The sequence below is a fragment of the Nicotiana tomentosiformis genome, chromosome 5 (assembly GCF_000390325.3).
Source record: "Nicotiana tomentosiformis chromosome 5, ASM39032v3, whole genome shotgun sequence".
Classification (NCBI taxonomy): Eukaryota; Viridiplantae; Streptophyta; class Magnoliopsida; order Solanales; family Solanaceae; genus Nicotiana; species Nicotiana tomentosiformis.
Genome location: NC_090816.1, coordinates 129,460,776 through 129,479,996, shown reverse-complemented (window position 1 = coordinate 129,479,996; position 19,221 = coordinate 129,460,776).

The following is a 19,221-nucleotide window of genomic DNA, read 5'->3' as shown; positions in this document are numbered from 1 at the left end:
AGGGAAAATACTAGGCAACATGCAAAACATTTAGGACTTTCACTTATAAGCAAATAAGGGCTCAAGTTAGCCTCCGTATCTAGACAACAATTGCACGCCAAACTTATTAGCATTGACAGATTATAGATTTTGATAAGTTTGCAGAATCCTATAGGCAGGATCTCTATGTGATGTTGAATTCAATGTCGTATATGTGGTGCTGCTGCCCCAAGTTAACTAATTTGTAGATTATGAGGGGGTTATGAAACCCATAGACGTGATCTCTAAGCGACTATACAATTTAGAAGTATTTGGTATTACACGTTAATTATTGAGACTATATGTTATAAGTTAATAAACTGATAGACATGATCTATAAGTCATTATACACAGTAGGGACAATAAACCTATTGGAAATGCTCAAAATTACTTATGCCTCCTAATAATCGCGTGGATAACAACGTTTGAAGAACTAGTAGTGAGGTCCTATAGGCATGATTTCTAGAGACTGTCGATTGGGACTTATTCTCATATATTTAGATCATATAGGCATGCTTTCTAAAGGTTGACAGTTTGAGCTGATTTTATACATATTTAGCTCCTATAGACATGCATTCTAGATGGACAGTATGATGTAATAACGAATTTAAATAATAAAAATCCTACATGCATGATATCTATTGAGCATGGTGCAAATTGAAAAGGTTGTTATTAGCATTCATTCCCTATAGGCATGATATCTATTAATCGGAAAGAAGTATACATAAGAGTAGGTAAGACATTTAGTCAAACGATCATGCTTTTGAATAATGTGCAGGCATTAAACAAGTTAAGTGAAGTGTGTGATTTCCTATAGGCATGATTTCTATAATTTGATCAGAACAGTGCGTAAACAGAAATTTGCATACATATTGGATCATACCATAACATAATTGAACCAAGCATTGACCCTATGGACATGGATGCTATCGCATAATGACTGAACATAATAATTTACCTATAGGCATGATTTCTAACACATCACATATGATAACACATTGTTGGACCTATAGGTAGGATTTCTAACCCTTATTGCAAATATAAGATAAAAATCACTTTCCGAATTTCACTAATACCCCAACTGTTATTACAATAATTATTACAAACCAGAATGAATAGCATGGATTACATAGGAGACTAAATATATGGAGCCTACAACATGCCCAAAATACACCTGGACAGGCCTGGCCTTTATTCTCACAAATCACAACAGTCTCCAAGTTACACACTCATAGACATACAACAACTAGGAATTAAATGACTCACTTAGTGAGCACAAGATGGAGTTGAGCATATAAAACCAAGGCCCTAGTGTGTCATAGTTCCCGAGGGCTTTAAAAACCCAGGGCAGTGCTCATACTAGGGTGGTTAACAAGAATAGTTCAGAGGAGGGATTAGGGACCAAATCCTAGTGTGTCAGAGTTCACAAGGGTCTCAATTGGACCCTGAGCAGTGCTCACACTAGGGAGGTCAAAGGGCAGAACCTAAGTAGCCTTGGCTTTCAGCCGGCTAAGAATAAGAACTCAAAGAGACCAAGTAGTAAAGGAATAAAATGAGGTTAAGGGACAACACTGAGGGATACAAACAGATTCAAGTTGAGCACATGAACAGACTTTAGCAAAGTTTCAAAAGAACAAATTCAACACATAATACATATGTTACCAAAACAGGTTTGCAGGATTGATGTGCACAAACTTATGGTAAAAAGTTCAAATTATGCTAAATGTAGAATGCTAGTATCACAAGAAGAAATCATATAAATAAGAACTTAATAGGATTAGGGCAATTACTGGGGAAGTCAAGGCATGGTGAAAGCAGGATCAAAACAGGCTACATGTCATCACAACAAATTCAGAAACAAACTTGTGCTATATACTTATATATGCATACTTAGACAACTAATCCATAGAAAGAGGATATGAGAGCATGTTCCAGTAGCAATTTTAAACAGTAGAGGGGTGGCTATCAATAACACATAGGCTAGGAAGAATTAAAAAAAATTAATCAACTCAGGTATAAACATGTCTCAAACTACAAACGTAATGGCATTCAGATTAGCAAAGTCTAAAACTGAAGTAACACATGGAATGAAAATCTTCAGAAGTGAAAACTCATGTTAATGACAGGTAAATCAGAATGAAATGACAAAAGTTTGGTAACTCACCAGTTAAATGAAACAAAAAAGAAAGGAAGCCTGTTGTGTTATGAATATCAACGAAATAGCAAGAACCCATAATTTCTGGTCTTGGATTTCAGCCAGCCAGGAACAAGAATATATAGAGAACAAAGTGCGATAACTTCAGTTTTTTTTGTAAACCTTCACGATTCAAGTCTGTCTCAAAAGGGGAATGGGGAGGGGTTTATATAGTAGTAGAAATTAACATCCAAACAAGGAAAATCATCAATCAAGCACGAGAAAGGAAAGAATCATCACATGCAATCAAATCAGTAAGGAAAAGAGTGAAAATCTCAAACCCTAATTTTAGGGAAAGTGTAAAATCGGCAAAAATCTAAAAAATAAATAAAAGGTAAAAATCACACGTTGCATAGAATAGGATGAATATAGACAGGAATGCCTTTTAAAATCAAAGGATCGAACCAGATTTGGTTCGATTTAAAAGGAATCTGAAATCCTAATTTTAGGGTGAGTAGGAATCACAGAAATACACAAAGATTTATACCATAAAAGAACAAGAATGAACATAGACGGAAATAGGCCAAGGAATTGAACCTGCTTTGGTTCGACGTTGATGAAATCCGCTTGCCATGTTTGGGCAAGCGGTATATAGAAGGTTCCAGTACCAGGGGGAAGTAGAATATGGCAAGAAACAGCCATGTAACCCCATGTCCGGTGGGATTAGGGGAGGAGATTTGGGGGGAGATGCTAGGGTTTGAGAGATGAGATATGAGACTATTCAAGGGCGACGGGCGGTGAGGTATGGTTAGGGTTAGGGGAGTTTGGTTGATTAAAAAGGGACGAGGTAATATGGGTCGTTGATCTCGGAGATCAACGACCACGATTAGTCGGGGGTTCTGGGTCGGGTTAGTTTATTGGTTGGGTCGGGGGGTTATTTAGTTTGGGCTCAAAGGTTATTTGGTTGGGATTGGGTAGTTTTAGGTCCGAAAATAGGTTAAAATTAGGCTATTATTTAAATACCCAGTATTTTATCAATAAATAATTTATAAAAGTAATTAATAAATATAAAAAATATCATTTGTGCATGAAAATTATTAAAAATAATTATTTAACATTATAAAAAATATAAAAAGTTATTTTCTGCACAAATAATGTAATTATACATGCATATGGGCTATTGTTGCAAAATATGCAATTTGGCCCTAAAAATGCAAATGTAATTATAAGAAATGCCCTGAAAATATTTAAAACCTCATATTGGTATAAATTATAAGTTTAAATGATTAGATCTTCATAATAAATAATAATTTGGAGGGTAATTATTAGATATTTATATAATAAAAATGCAGAAATAAATTGATTTAAAGTCTTTAAGAAATTATGGAAAATTATGAAAAATACTTGTGTATGCTTGTAAATCAAATGATAATGCATATGCGCTATTTTGTATCAACAACTGCCCATCTTTCCCGGAAAGGATGAAAGAGTTGTCGGGTAAAGAAATGATGACCAATTTTGACCGAATGGGGTGTTTTGAAAAATATAGGCCGCACTCTGGTCTCTGAGTTACCCACATATCCATGGTTTTAAAGTAATCAAGTTATGTGTAGTTCTTGTGATTACCCAAAATATCATCTTTAAATATAATAAGTAATTCTGTATTCTAAGACCTCGAAAAGTACTATTTATCATTCCCCGAATTGCGTGCGCAGTCCGTACAATTTTCCGAAAAGCTTTTATGTGAAAAATGGATTAAAATGTGAAATAGAGCTTTAAAAACTCAACTGAGTTGACTTTAGTCAACATTTTGAGCAAACGGACCCGGACCAGTATTTTGACAATTCCGGTAGGTCTGCATCGTGATTTGGGACTTGGGCGTATGCCCGAAATCGAATTCTGAGGTCCCTAACTCGAGATATGGAATTTTGATAAAAAATTAAAAGCTTGAAAGCTTAATGATTTTTAAGAATTTACTGATGTTGGATTTATTGACACCGGATCCGTATTTTGGTTCCGGAGCCCGGTATAGGTCCACTATAATATTTATGACTTATCTGTCAAATTTGGTGAGAATCGGAGTTGATTTGACGTGATTCGGACGTCCAGTTGTAAAAATATAAGTTTAAAGTTTTCTTGAAAATGTCCTCTGATTTGGTGTCCGATTCGTAGTTCTAGGTGTTATTTTGGCGATTTGATCGCGTGAGCAAGTTTGTACGATATTTTAGCACTTGTGTGCATGTTTGGTTTGGAGCCCCGAGGGCTCGGGGTGAGTTTCGGATAGGCTACGGGATGATTTTGAACTTAGAAAATCTGGTTTTTGAGCTTCTGCTGTCATCTGGTGCATTGTGCTTCGCGATCGCGAAGCCATTCTTGCGATCGCGAAGAGGAAATTGTAAGTAGTAAGTTTTACCCTTCGCGTTCGCGAAGATAGGCACGCGATCGCGGAAGGTAAACTCCCAGTGCATTGCGAACGCAAGGGACCAGCTGCGATCGCGTAAAAGGAAGGAAGGCAGAAGGTAGGCACGTCAAATGTGCTACGCGATCGCACAATTAAGTACGCGATCGCGTAAGGCTGGAAAAATGTACTTCGCGATCGCATGAGCATTTACGCGATCACGTAGAGTTAAAAGTCTAGGCAGCCAAAATGTGCTTCGCGATCGCGAAGCCATTCCCGCGATCGCGAAGAGTAAAATGAACCTGGGCAAAAGTTGTTCTACGCGATCGCGATGAGTAGAAATCCCAGAAACAGAACTAAAGTTCTGGAAATGGGGTTTCGACCCATTTTTAACTCTTTTCCATTTTTTAGCTCGGGTAAGGCGATTTTCACGGAAAAATATTGGGGTAAGTGTCCCTTATCCTATATTGATTATATTTCATGATTTCATACTCATTTATATCATGAATCCGTGAAATTTTGGAAGAAAAATCAGATTTTTATAAAATCTTCCAAAAACAAAAATTTAAGATTTGAAGGTCCATTTGACATCGGAAATGGATAATTTTTGTATGGTTAGACTCGTCTCGGATTGGGTGTTCGAATTTTATAAGTTTTCTGATATTTGAGACGTGGGTCCCACTATCGAATATTTTGATGAATTTTGGATTTTTATCCAGAAAATTTATAAATTTATATGGAATTAATTCCTATGATTCGTATTGAGTATATCGAATTGTTTGTGAATAGATTTGAAGCTTTTGGAGACAAATATAAAAGGAAAAGTTGTGGTTAAATAATTAATTAAAATTTACAAAGCGAGGTAAGTGTCATGGTTAACCTTGACTTGAGAGAATAGAACCCTTAAATTATTTGTTATGTGAAATGCATGTGAACGACGTATAGGCGAGGTGACGAGTGTCTATACGTCGTCAAATTAATTGTTTGCGTATTTACTTGAAAAATCATAAATTGTGTTAAATTATGAATTAATTATTATAATAATTATTTCTCTCCTATTCTTTGCCAAATATTAATTCTTGAATTCCTGCATTAATTGTTACATGCTATTTGAATTATGTGCCTTAATTATTATTTGACATTTAGCATATTAAATATTAAACTGCATATTTTTTCTCTGATTTCTATAATAATTTGCTATTTGCCTTTGTTTGTTTCGTAATTAAATCATAATTATTGTATGCTTGTTGTCTTATAATTTTTATTAATTGTTGCATTTATTGGGAAAATTCTTCTATAAGAATTGGTAAATGAATATGTTGGAGGAGCGGGTTGTACGCCGCAACAGGATTGATTATAAAGAATATATTGGAGAATTAGGTTGCACGCCGCAACGGAATTAATTATAATGAATATATTGGAGGATCGGGTTGCACGCCGCAACAGACTTATTAAAAGTTCATATTGGAGGATCGGGTTACACGCCGCAACAGACTTGTTAAAAGTCCATATTGGAGGATCGGGTTGCATGCCGCAACAGACTTATTTAAAAGTCGACATATATATATATATATATATATATATATATATATATATATATATATATATATATATATATATATATATATATATATATATCGGGTTGCACGCCGCAACAGACTTGATTAAAATGAATATATTGTGAGAACAGGTTGCACGCTGCAATAGAACTGAATGTGAATATATTGTGAGAGCGGGTTGCACGCTGCAACAGAATTGTGTGAAAATATTGTGAGAGCAGATTGCACGCTGCAACAGAATTGAATGTGAAAATATTGTGAGAGCGGGTTGCACCCTGCAACAGAATTGATGGAAATGATAATTGGTTATGACTGCTGAGTTGGCTTCAATTATTATAAATGAGTTACCCGATTTATTTCTATTATTGTTGTTACTAATATTGCGTACAGGAAATGTAAGTGACCCGCCTTAGCTTCGTCACTACTTCATCGAGGTTAGGCTCACCACTTACCAGTATATGGGGTCGGTTGTACTGATACTACACTCTGTACTTCTTGTGCATATATCAGAGTTAGTCCCAGCGGAGTGCCATAGACTTGCTCGAATTTCAGCTACTCGGAGGAGACTTGAGGTATAACTGCATGGCGTCCGCAGTTCTGAAGTCCCCGTCTATTTTACTTTAGCTGTGTGTTTATTTCCAGATAGCTTCATTTTATTTAGACCTTTATTTGTATTATTCTAGAAGCTCGTGCACTTGTGACACAAATTCTGAGATGGTATTTAGACACCGTTATTTTTATGAATTATTTACTATATTTCAAACTTTGCTTCCGCATTTGTTTGAATAATATGGGGGGGGGGGGTTGCAACGTACCTTGGCATCTGGTTGATTTATACGAGTTGTGAAGGTTAATATTGTGGACCATCGGACGTGGTGAACTTTGACTTCGCGCCGAGTGGGGGAGTCCACTATCAATGAATGGTTTGCGAGTCATGTGTTATATCAGGTTTGGCCTAAAATATATATATGTGGTACTGAAAGGTTCTCCCAAAATTTACATGTGTTTAAGGCCTGAGATCTTATAGAGAATAAGGTTGGGACTTGTGGTATGTACGCCTCCGAAATAATCTTATGCTTCAGTACCAAAGGAGTTAGAGAAATCACATTAAATTTACAGAAGGTCTACTCAGCGTGGACGTCACAGTTGTGGATTTTGGGGTGCTTCAGAGGAAGTACAATGGTTGACGAGATTATGGACTAAGAATTGTCTGTATGGAGCTCTACTTTTGTGATCATTGTATATAAATAGAGGTAAAGTTTACCCCAAAGAAGAATCGAAGAGTATGTTAAGAAATGGGTCAGCTCAACAGTGTTGAGTCAGCATAACAAAAGAAGAAATTGGCCTTGGGAGAGATAATTCTCCACAGGTGTCTGTGGCAAGCCTATGAAGAGGGCAGACCAGCCAATACAACACCGCCCACTTGGCTCGGTTCTCAGAAATACTTTTGAAAGAGTTTGTTTCCCGGATTATCCGTAATGCATGGCGCATAGGATTTGAATGATTACGTCAGGTCACCATGACGGTATCATAATATGCCATCGGGTTCAATAAGTTAGCCCGGCATATTCCTACTTTGCTTCCTACAGCCAGAGTGGGAGTCCACATAATCATTAAAGGACTCAATTATGATTGTAAATTTTTGTATGAATCGGGAGCTACAGGCTGATACTTCATTTTCACTAATGGTAGAAATTGCCAAGATATTAGAGCGTGTTCGGGGTGAGGAAAAAGGAAACTAAGGAGACCAAGACGTCTCGAGGTTCTGGGGGATTCAGTGGATTCTAGTCTGCGAGTATAAATCACTATGGCGGGGGCTTGGGCAGTCGGCCAACCCAGTTTGCACATCGGATTAATCAAGGTGCTCCAGTAAGTTCTTTTAATGCACCACTAACATAAGTGTCCTACAATGGTTATTTCAATTATCTGGCACAGACTCAGTATGAGCAGCCAAACTCGCAAATGGGTTGTTATGAATGCGGTGATACTAGGCACATCATGAGAAACTTGTCCCATACATAGGAGAGACATATTTCATCAAAGCACTCAGGCTACATGCCCCATTGCAGTTACTACACCACCCACACAACTAGGTAGGGGTGGAGGACATGCGGGTAGAAGGCATCCTAGAGGTGGAGGCCCAACCGTTGATATAATTGTTTTATGGTATGGCGGAGGTCGATACATCAGATGGTGTTGTTACAGGCGCGACCTCGATTTAATATAAAGGAATAATTTCCTTAACTTGATTTGGTTCTGAGTATCGAGACAAGTCCTCCTATTGTGCTCCATTTATGAGTGAGCTTCGTAATTCTATAATCTACTTATGTGTTTACTCTTGTTGGGAGATTCTATGGAGATAACTATGCCTATCATTCCATGTTGGTCACTAATAAGAGCTGTGAGGCTAAAGGTGGCTTTCTATTACTCATATCGATAAGTTTTGATGTAATTTCCAGATAATTAATTACAAATTATGAATTATATGCCCTACCGGTGTGGGGTTCATTATGTGTTGTGATTTTGTGTAACCGAAATTATTTAAAAGGAGAAAATGGAAATTTTCAATTGGCACGATGTGCATATTACTTGTGATTCAAAAATGAGGACGAGATCCTCGCATTTTAATATAAAATGATATGTTTAAACCGGGCTACGAGCTGCGGTAGAAGTTATATAAGGACGAGATCCTTGTGATAAAAATCCTTGTGTTTAAATCCTCCCTTGTGAAATTAAATTTGTACTATAGTACTAATAGAAAGTTATGCCTGCTAGGCTTATTTTAAAATATTTATATGAAATTCTCTATGCATACTTGCCAAATTCGTGTTGTAATATTAAGTTGTAACCTACGAGGTAGGTGGCATTAAATGTGACTCGTTAATTAGGGTAAATAATTATGAGGTCTTCATGCCTCGCATCTCCTTATTAGTATTGTGAAGGATTGAAACGAGATTTTTATTAACATGAAGTTAATTGACGATTTTGTAATTGATTATGAACAACTATTAAGACCAGATTGACCCAGAAGGGTGCCCCATTTAGATGGTTAGACGAGTGTGAGTTGAGCTTTCAGAAGTTCAAGACCACTTTGACTACAACGCTAGTGTTGGTATTACCCACAGGTTTAGGATCGTATACGGTATATTGTGACGCCTCTCACATTGGGCTTGGTGCAGTATTAATGCAAGATGGCAGGGTGATTGCATATGTGTCGCGACAGTTGAAAGATCACGAGAAGAATTATCTTGTTCATGACTTAGAACTGGTAGCCATTATTCATGCGCTGAAGATTTTGCGGCATTACCTCTACGGTGTCTCGTGGAGGTATTTACTGATCATCATAGCCTTTAGTACCTGTTCAAACAAAAAGATCTTAATTTAAGGAAGAGAATATGGTTGGAGTTGTTGAAAGACTATGATGTCACCATTTTATATCACCCCGGAAAGGCCAATGTGGTAGTCGATGCTTTGAGTAAAAAGGCTGGTAGTATGGGCAATCTTGCGTATATTCCAGTTGGTGAGAAGCCATTAGCTGCAGATTTTTAGACTTTGGCTAATCAGTTCGTGAGGTTAGATGTTTCAGAACCCAGTCGGGTTCTAGCTTGCACAGTCACTCGGTCTTTCTTATATGAGCGCATCAGAGAGAGGCAATATGATGATATTCAATTACTTGTCCTTAAGGACATGGTGCGGCACGGTGATGCCAAACATGTTGTTGTAGGGGAAGATGGGGTTCTGCAAATGCAGGGTCATATTTGTGTGCCTAATGTGGATGGGTTTCGTGAATTACTTCTTGAAGAAGCACACAGTTCCAGGTATTCTATTCATCTAGGTACTGCCAAAATATATCAAGATTTGCGAAAACATTATTGGTGGAGGAGAATGAAAAAGGATATAGTTGCATATGTAGCTCGGTGTCTGAATTGTCAGCAAGTTAAGTATGAGCATCAGAGACCTGGTGGTTTGCTTCAGAAGTTAGAAATTCCTGAGTGAAAGTGGGAGCGTATCACTATGGATTTTGTTGTTTGGCTCCCACGGACTCAGAGAAAACTTGACGCAGTTTGGGTCATTATGGACAGGTTGACCAAGTCAGCACATTTCATTCCAGTGGCAGTTACCTATTCTTCAAAGAGGTTAGTTGAAATTTACATTCGTGAGATTGTTCGCCTTCACGAGATGCCTGTGTCTATTATTTCAGATCGAGGTACGTAGTTTACCTTACATTTCTGGAGGTCTATACAACATGAGTTAGGCACGCGGGTGGAGTTGAGTACAACATTTCATCCACAGACAGACGGATAGTCAGAGCGCATTATTCAAATATTGGAAGATATGCTCCGCGCTTGTGTTATAGACTTTGGAGGTTCTTGGGATCATTTCTTGCCACTTGCGGAGTTTGCTTATAATAATAGCTACCGGTCGAGTATTTAGATGGATCCATATGAGGCATTATATGGAAGGCGATGCCGATCGCCAGTTGGTTGGTTTGAACCAGGAAAGGCTCGGTTGTTGGGTACCGATTTGATACAGGATGCCTTGGATAAGGTCAAGATTATTCAGGATCGACTTCGCACAGCTCAGTCTAGGCAAAAGAGTTATGCTGACCGTAAAGTTCGTGATATTGCATTCATGGTTAGAGAAAGAAAATTGCTCCGGGTTTTACCTAGGAAAGGTGGAATGAGGTTCGAAAAGAAGGGCAAGTTGATCCCTAGGTATATCGAACCATTTGAAATTCTTGAAAGGGTGGGTGAAGTAGCCTACAGGCTTGCATTAACACCTAGTTTATCAGCGGTTCATCCGGTGTTCCATGTGTCTATGCTCCAAAAATATCATGGTGATCCATCTCATGTGTTCGATTTCTGCTCTGTCCATTTAGACAAGGATTTGACTTACGAGGAGGAGCCGGTGGCAATTCTAGCTCGGCAAGTTCGCCAGTTGAGGTCTAAGAGTTATCCTTCAGTTCGGGTGCAAAAGAAAGGTTAGCCGGTAGAGGCATCTACCTGGGAGTCTGAGTCGGACATGCGGAGAAAATATCCATACCTTTTCTTCAGCGCAGGTACTTTTTTTCTAACTCCGTTCGAGGACGAACGTTTATTTTAGAGGTGGAGAATGTGATGACCCAAAATGTCATCTTTAAATTTAATAAGTAATTATGTGTTCTAATACCTCGAAAAGCACCATTTATCATTCCTCGACTTGCGCGCATAGTCCGTATAATTTTCCGAAAAGCTTTTATGTGTTTAAAATGTGAAATAGAGCTTTAAAAACTCAACTGAGTTGACTTTAGTCAACATTTTCAGCAAACGGACCCGGATCAGTGTTTTGACAATTTCGGTAGGTCTGCATCGTGATTTGGGACTTGGGTGTATGCCCGAAATCGAATTCCGAGGTCCCTAACTCGAGATATGGAATTTTGATGAAAAACTAAAAGCTTGATAGCTTAATGATTTTTAAGAATTTACTGATGTTGGATTTATTGACACCAGGTCCGTATTTTGATTTCGGATCCCGGTATAGGTCCACTATAATAATTATGACTTATCTGTCGAAATTGGTGAGAATCGGAGTTGATTTGACGCGATTCGGACGTCCAGTTGTAAAAATATAAGTTTTAAAGTTTTTTGAAAATTTCCTATGATTTGGTGTCTCATTCGTAGTTCTATGTGTCTTTTTTGGCGATTTGATCGCGTGAGCAAGTTCGTACGATATTTTAGAACTTGTGTGCATGTTTGGTTTGGAGCCCCGAGGGCTCGGGTGAATTTCGAATAGGCTACGGGATAATTTTGAACTTAGAAAATCTGGTTTTTGAGCTTCTACTGTCATCTGGTGCATTGTGCTTCGCGATCGCGAAGAGGAAATTGTAAGTAGTGAGTTTTACCCTTCGCGTTCGCGAAGATAGGCACGCGATCGCGAAAGGTAAACTCCTAGTGCACTGCGAACGCAAGGGACCAGCTGCGATCGCATAGAAGGAAGGAAGGCAGAAGCTAGGCACGTCAATTGTGCTACGCGATCACACAATTAAGTACGCGATCGCGTAAGGCTGGAAAAATGTACTTCGCGATCGCATGAGCATTTGCGCAATCGCGAAGAGTTAAAAGTCTGGGCAGCCAAAATGCGCTTCACGATTTCGAAGCCATTCCCGCGATCGCGAAGAGTAAAATGAACCTGGGCAAAAGTTGTTCTACGCGATTGCGAACAAATTTCCGTGATCGCGATGAGTAGAAATCCCAGAAACACAACTTAAGTTCTAGAAATGGGGTTTCGACCCATTTTCAACTCTTTCCCGATTTTGAGCTCGGGTAAGGCGATTCTTGGGCGATTTTCACGGGAAAACATTGGGGTAAGTGTCCCTTATCCTATATTGATTATATTTCATGATTTCATACTCATTTATATCATGAATCCGTGAAATTTTGGAAGAAAAATCAGATTTTTATAAAATCTTCCAAAAAAATTATAATTAAGATTTGAAGGTCCATTTGACATCGGAAATGGATAATTTTTGTATGGTTGGACTTGTCTCGGATTGGGTGCTCGGATTTCATAAGTTTTTCTGATATTTGAGACGTGGATCCCACTATCGAATATTTTAATGAATTTCGGATTTTTATCCGGAAAATTTGTAAATTCATATGGAATTAATTCATATGATTCGTATTGAGTATATCAAATTGTTTGTGAATAGATTTGAAGCTTTTGGAGACAAATTTAAAAGGAAAAGATGTGGTTGAATAATTGATTCAAATTTGCAAAGCGAGGTAAGTGTCGTGGTTAACCTTGACTTGAGGGAATAGAATCCTTAGATTATTTGTTATGTGAAATGCATGTGAACGACGTATAGGCGAGCAGACGAGTGTCTATACGTCGTCAAATTAATTGTTTGCGTATTTACTTGAAAAATCATAAATTGTGTTAAATTATGAATTAATTATTATAATAATTATTTCTCTCCTATTCTTTGCCAAATATTAATTCTTGAATTCCTACATTAATTGTTACTTGCCATATTTACCAATGTGCCTTAATTGTTATTTGACATTTAGTATAATAAATATTAAACTGCATATTTTCTCTCTGATTTCTATAATAATTTGCTATTTGCCTTTGTTTGTTTCGTAATTAAATCATAATTATTGTATGCTTGTTGTCTTATAATTTTTATTAATTGTTGCATTTATTGGGGAAATTCTTCTATAAGAATTGGTAAATGAATATGTTGGAGGAGCGGGTTGCACGCCGCAACACGATTGATTATAATGAATATATTGGAGGATCAGGTTGCACGCCGCAACATAATTAATTATAATGAATATATTGGAGGATCGGGTTGCACGCCGCAACATACTTATTAAAAGTCCATATTGGAGGATCGGGTTATACGCCGCAACAAACTTGTTAAAAATCCATATTGGAGGATCGGGTTGCACGCCTCAACAGACTTATTTAAAAGTCGATATATATATATATATATATATATATATATAGAGAGAGAGAGAGAGAGAGATTGGGGGATCGGGTTGCACGCCACAACAGACTTGATTAAAATGAATATATTGTGAGAGCAGGTTGCACGTTGCAATAGAACTGAATGTGAATATATTGTGAGAGCGGGTTGCACGCTGCAACAGAATTGTGTGAAAATATTGTGAGAGCAGATTGCACGCTACAACAGAATTGAATGTGAAAATATTGTGAGAGCGGGTTGCACCCTGCAACAGAATTGATGGAAATGATAATTGGTTATGACTACTGAGTTGGCTTCAATTATTATAAACGAGTTACCCGATTTATTTCTATTATTGTTGTTACTAATATTACGTACAGGAAATGTAAGTGACCCGCCTTAGCCTCGTCACTACTTCGTCGAGGTTAGGCTCAGCACTTACCAGTACATAGGGTCGGTTGTACTGATACTACACTCTGCACTTCTTGTGCAGATATCAGAGTTAGTCCCAGCGGAGTGCCATAAACTTGCTCGAATTTCAGCTACCCGGAGGAGACTTGAGGTATAACTGCATGGCCTCCGCAGTTCTGAAGTCCCCGTCTATTTTACTTTAGTTGTGTGTTTATTTCCAGACAGCTTTATTTTATTCAGACCTTTATTTGTATTATTCTAGAAGCTTGTGCACTTGTGACACCAATTCTGAGATGGTATTTAGACACCGTTATTTTTATGAATTATTCACTATATTTCAAACTTTGCTTCCGCATTTGTTTCTTTGATTAATAATAATTTAGAAATTATTTAAAAATTATTTAATATTATTCTAACGTGGCTTGCCTAGCAAGTGAAATGTTAGGCGCCATCACGGTCCGAAGGTGGGAATTTCGTGTCGTGATAGTTGGTATCAGAGCACTAGGTTACATAGGTTTCACGAGTCACGAGCAAGCTTAGTAGAGTCTGAAGGATCGGTACAGAGACGTCTGTACTTATCTCTCAGGGTCTATAAAGTTTAGGAACAATATCACCTCTTTCATTCCTTATCGTGCGACATTAATTTTGCTTGAAACCTATATCTCACATTCCTTTGTATCTACTCGTGTATGACATGGCGCACTCAGTATCAGTTGTGCGTCGACGGTTCGTGATGCCACAGATGAACTACGAGGGAGCCAAAGAGGCTCAAATATTGCCTCAACGTGTGATTCCGACTGAAGATGCGGACGTATAAAGAGATCACCCAGTGAATAATATTGGGGGGGGGTGCAACGTACCTTGGCATCTGGTTGATTTATACGAGTTGTGAAGATTAATATTGTGGACCATCGGATGTGGTGAACTATGACTTCGCGCCGAGTGGGGGAGTCCACTATCAATGAATGGATTGCGAGTCATGTGTTATATCAGTTTTGGCCTGAAATGTATATATGTGGTATTGAAATTTTCTCCCAAAATTTACATGTGTTTAAGGCCTGAGATCTTGTAGAGAATAAGGTTGGGACTTGCAGTATGTACGCCTCCAAAATAATCTTATACTTCAGTACCAAAGGAGTTAGAGAAACAACATTAAATTTACAGAAGGTCTACTCAGCGTGGACGTCACGGTTGCGGATTTTGGGGTGCTTCAGAGGAAGTACAGTGGTTGACGAGATTCTGGACTAAGAATTGTCTGTATGGAGCTCTACCCACCTTAGCCTCATGCAAGATGGAGACAATGTTTAGCCTCGTGCAATAGGAAAGTCAGAGCTTATCCTTATGCAAGTAAAGGTAATGCTTAGCCTTAACCAGGAAAAGGAAATGAGTGATAGCAGAGTATTTCTTAGCTGGAGATATGTTTGCGTTTGGTAGCTTTGTCGTTATGAAGATAGTGATTCCGAGGTGTGCCCAAATTTGAGAATATTTCTTGTTCCTGCATCCAAAGGACAATCGTGAGTTTTACGGGGTGAAGGTTGGTTCGTGCCTCCGCCTGCTTGCTTTGACTCGCTCTACATCGAAATCCTGCTCGGGTCACCATGGGTAGCATCTGGCTATTTCATAAAATAAAGTTTTCGAAAAAATATGTGTGCATATGATGAATATAGTTATTTAAAATACATTAGTATGCAATATTGGATAAATTAGATGAACCAATGACTGTGACACTTTAGAGACATTGCGACTTCCTTAGAATTTTGAGGGTCCTCCTCAAAATTCTGCCCCAGTTTACTTAGGAGATTCTCTGACCGTTCTGTATATGATGACGTTGGCTGGACTTGCTCCGGATTTTTGAGGGCCCTTCTCAAAATTTTGCCCCAGCTTTTGATTGTGGGGAAAATGGTAATTTTATTGAATTGTGACCGAACCCACAAAGCTGCCTAAGGATACCCTCTTAAACGGGAATCAGGTCAAGTGTAGTTCAGTTACATCAATTGCATAAATGTAAACAGCTTTAAACATAGTTTCTTTTGACCGCATCTGAATTGATAGGCTTTGGCCAAATTTCTCCATCCATTTCTGCGAGTATGAGTGCTCCTCCTGTTAGTACTCTTTGAACCATATAGGGTCCTTGCCAGTTGGGTGAGAATTTTCCTTTGGCTTCATCCTGATGGGGAAAGATTCGTTTTAGCACCAGCTGCCCCGGTGCAAACTGTCTAGGTTTGACCCTTTTGTTGAAAGCTCTGGACATTCTATTCTGATAAAGTTGACCATGACACACTGCATTCATTCTTTTCCCGTTAATGAGAGCTAATGATTCATAGCGACTTCTTACCCACTCTGCATCACTGAGTTCAGCTTCCTGTATAATTCTTAGGGAGGGAATTTCTACCTCGGCGGGAATGAAGGCTTCAGTACCGTAGACCAATAGGTAAGGAGTTGCCCTGGTTGACGTGTGGACTGTGGTCCAGTACCCCAATAAGGCAAATGGTAACCTCTCGTGCCATTGCTTGTGGTTATCTACCATCTTCCTCAGTATTTTCTTGATATTCTTATTTGCGGCCTCCACGACTCCATTCATTTGAGGCATGTATGTTGTGGAATTCTTGTGCTTGATTTTGAAGGTCTCGCATATAGCTTTCATTAGGTCACTGTTGATATTGGCAGTGTTGTCGGTGATGATGGACTCTGGAACCCCAAATCGGAAAACAATACGATCTTTGACGAAATCTGCGACGACTTTCTTGGTTACAACTTTGTAGGATGCAGCCTCGACCCACTTTGTGAAGTAGTCTATGGCAACTAAAATGAACCTGTACCCGTTTGAAACGGCGGGCTCGATTGGTCCAATGACGTCCATTCCCCAAGCAGCAAAAGGCCAAGGTGCACTCGTTGCATTGAGTTCATTTTGTGGCACCCGTATCATATCTGCGTGTATTTGGCACTGATGACATTTCTAGACATTACTGATGCAGTCTGTTTCCATAGTCATCCAAAAATAACATGCCCTCAGTATCTTCTTGGCTAAAACAAAACCATTCATATGTGGTCCGCAAATTCCAGAGTGTATCTCTTCGAGCAGTTTGGAAGCTTCCTTGGCGTCAACACACCGTAATAATCCTAAGTATGGAGTCCTTCTGTACATAATTCCTCCACTTTGGAAGAAATGGTTGGACAATCTTCGGAGCGTGCATTTTTTTAGTATGATTTGCATGCTCCGGGTACTCTCCTTTTGCCAAGTACTCCTTGATATCATGGAACCATGGATTCCCGTCTGCTTCTTCTTAAACATGAGCGTAGTAAGCTGGTTGATTATGAATCCTTCCCGGAATGGGGTCGATGAAATTCTTGTCCGGATGCTATATCATGGAGGACAAAGTGGCCAATGCATCTGCGAACTCATTTTGGATTCTCAGGACATGTCTAAACTCTATCTTCGTGAACCTCTTCATCATCTCTTGCACATGATATGGATATGGTAATATCTTGGTATTCTTTGTAGCCTATTCTCCCTGCACTTGATGTACCAGCAGATCTGAATCGCCAATTACCAGTAATTCCTGGATATTCATGTCAACGACCAAATTGAGCCCCAATATGCAAGCCTCATATTCTGCCATATTATTGGAGCACAAAAATCTGAGTTTCGTGGATACCGGATAATGTTGACCTGTTTCTGACACCAAAATGCTCCAATACCCACTCCTTTGAAGTTTGCGGCTCCATCGAAAAATATTCTCCACCCGTCGTAGGCTTTGGCAATATCTTCTCCTACGAATGATACTTCTTCATCAGGAAAATACATTTTTAGTAGTTCGTATTCTCCTCCTACAGGTTTTTCGCAAGATGATCCGCTAATGCTTGTCCCTTAACCGCCTTCTGAGTCACATAGATAATGTCGAATTCACTCAACAATATCTGTCATTTTGCCAGCTTCCATGTAGGCATGGGTTTCTGGAAGATATACTTGAGAGGGTCCATCCTTGATATGAGATATGTGGTATAGGCACAGAAGTAGTGCCTCAACTTCTGGGCTATCCATGTCAAAGCACAGCAGGTGCGTTCCAACAAAGAATATCGTACTTCGTAGGGTGTGAACTTCTTACTCAGATAGTATATGGCATGCTCTTTCCTTCCTGTCTCATCATGTTGTCCCAAGACATAACTGAAAGCCCCATCTAATACGGAGAGATAGAGTAGCAGTGGTCTACCAGGTTCTTGCGGGACCAGGACTTACGGTGTGGACAAATATTCTTTGATTATGTCAAAAGCGTTCTGGCAGTCTTTAGTCCAATTGATTGCGGCATCCTTCTTTAACATTTTGAAAATCGTCTCACAGATCACGGTTGATTGGGCTATGAAGCGGCTGATGTAATTAAGACATCCAAAGAAGCTCATCACGTCTTTCTTGATCTTTGGAGGTGGAAAATCTTGGATAGCCTTGACGTTTGATGGGTCTAGTTCAATTCCTTGGCGGCTGACGATGAATCCTAATAATTTTCCTATGGGGACCCCGAAGGCACATTATGTGGGATTCAATTTCAAAATGTACCTCCGAAGCTGATCAAAGAATTTCCTCAAGTCTGCTATGTGATATGTACTTTTCTTGGATTTGATGATGACGTCATCCAAATATACTTCTATCTTCTTGTGTATCATGTCGTGGAAAATAGTTGGCATGGCCCTCATATAAGTGGCCCCAGCATTCTTCAGACCAAACGACATCATTTTTTAGCAGCACACCCCCCATGGTGTGATAAAAGTTGTCTTTTCGGCATCCTCTTCATCCATCCAGATCTGATGATATCCCGCGAAGAAATCCACAAAGGATTGGAGTTCATGCTTGGCGCAGTTGTCGATCAGTATGTGTATGTTGGGTAACGGGAAATCATCTTTGGGATTTGCTTTGTTTAGGTCCCGATAATCGATGCATACTCTGACTTTCCCCTCCTTCTTTGAAACTGGCACGATATTAGACAACAAAGTTAGATATTCAACCACTCTGAGAACCTTAGCTTTGATCTGCTTGGTGACTTTTTCTTTTATTTTCAAACTCATATTCGGCTTAAGCTTTCTGAGCTTCTGCTTTACCGGTGGACACATTGGGTTGGTAGGTAGTTTATGAGCCACTATGGATATGCTCAAACCGGTCATATCATCATAGGACCATACAAAGATATCCTCATATTCCTTTAGGAAATGAGTGTATTCTTCTTTCTTCTGATAGTGACACGTGAATGCTTACACGTGTTTC